The sequence below is a fragment of the Limulus polyphemus genome, unplaced genomic scaffold, assembly GCF_000517525.1.
Source record: "Limulus polyphemus unplaced genomic scaffold, Limulus_polyphemus-2.1.2 Scaffold4969, whole genome shotgun sequence".
Classification (NCBI taxonomy): domain Eukaryota; kingdom Metazoa; phylum Arthropoda; class Merostomata; order Xiphosura; family Limulidae; genus Limulus; species Limulus polyphemus.
In genome coordinates, this window is record NW_013670579.1 from 13882 (window position 1) to 15796 (window position 1915).

The window sequence follows — 1915 nt, forward strand, 5'->3', positions numbered from 1 at the left end:
CACTATCCTTTAAAAATTGTAGACGTAAATACAAAACGTATAGTGTTAATCACAAAGCTACACGATGGGCTATCTGTGCTCTGCCCACCACGGGTATCGAAACCCGGTTTCTAGCGTTGTTAGTCCGCAGACATATCGCCATGCACCTGGGGGAAGTGATCAATAAAATTCGATAAACAAGAAGTAAAGCTGATGTAGTAAAATGTTAACGATTATTGGTGACACCCCTTTCATTGAAGAACGACAAACCTTAGAATATATGAAAAAAAAATTTAGCTACAGCAATAACATGTAAATTAAAAAAAAACTTTATTTTTCAAAATGTATGTTCTGGATGTAACTAGTCAAAATGTTAACTACAATTTCATTTATAACAATTTGACAGTATTTTTTCAGACAAGAAACTTAGAAAATTTATAACTTTTATAATCTATTGTAACGTCGTAGTTTCATTTTTTCTCACTGAATATATTCATTAATTTACGTATAATTGAAGCCTTTAGTGTGTAAAACTTAACATTATGTAGAATAACTGCTTGTGTGTGTGGTCACGATAGTTTTTGTGAGTTTGATATCGCTTACGTATCTACTATTTAAAAAAGCACCCTCTAGATTTTCCATCAAGCTGTTGTCGTTTAAAAACAGAGTGTATGTCATTGTTTCTAGTAAATATAGTTTAGGAACAAACAGTCTGCTGGAATTCAAAATTTCCTGAATAAACTATTTTCTGTTTCAACTTACTTGAACAACTACTGAAATCTGCCCTTACGAAACAATCATTTTGTTTTTCATTACGTTTAAGAACACTTACACCCAAGGTGTCAAGTTAGCGATGGACTACACTTAATGACGTGTTGCAATGCTTTTATACATGAACTGCAGCAGAAAAAGTTAAAGTTACTCTTATATAATAATCCCTAAATACAATTAAACGTTTTGGGCTGCCCCTAAAGTTTACTCTAATAAGAGTAGATACATTATATCTCTTATCTAAATAATTCAATATTAAAACTGCACCAAAAAAGTGGAGCTCGTGCAGCCTTCTTCGTTCGTTCTCTCTCTCTTCTCCGAGTCGAGATTTAGGTCGTTTTTACGACCTGGGAGGGTCAGGTTCAGGTAGACCTCTTCCTCCCTTCTGTACTGTTGTTATAATTTTTCTTAGGTTCAGGTTTTTTTTTGGTTGGCTGGTTTGATATGGAGTTGATGATTTCTATTAGTACTTTCTTTTCCAGGGCCATGTCCGTTTTATGTTTTCAAGTTGTATATGTGTGTTGCCTTATTCTCAGGTTTTTATGTTCTTTGGATCTATAGTAGGAGTAGTAAATGTGGTAATAAGAGTAGTTGTTGTTGTGTTGCTATTTTTGTGATTAGTGTAAATGCATCCTCTTCGTTTTGGGGGCTGTTATATTTTTCTTGGAATATTCTGAATATGTTTTTGATTGCCTCTACTACTTTGTTTGAGAATTCCTGTATTTGAGGAGGTATGGATAGAGGTGTCTTCATTTGTTTTGTTGTTTCTTTAGTTTGTGTGTTGATTTTCACTTCCTGTACTTGTGTTTGTGTAGTTGTTTCCGTTCGGGTGTGGGTTTTTAATGCTTGTGCGAATCGTGCAGCCTTACAAGGCTGTGTTTGTTTGTTGTGAATTTCGCGCAAGGCTACACGAGGGCTATCTGTCGAGCTCCTAACCACCTGGCCATGCCAGGCTACAAGGCTGTGAAAGAAATTTGCAAAATTTCTTATATTAGGGCTACCAAGTTCCAAAATTGCTATAAGGCTCCCCCAATGATTTTATTTCATTTCCAACACTTACAATATTCAAATAATAAACACATACTGTGATACACGCACACAAATATATACATTAATACAAACAAGGCAGCATAATATTATGTTTTATAATTTATTTCAAAAACAA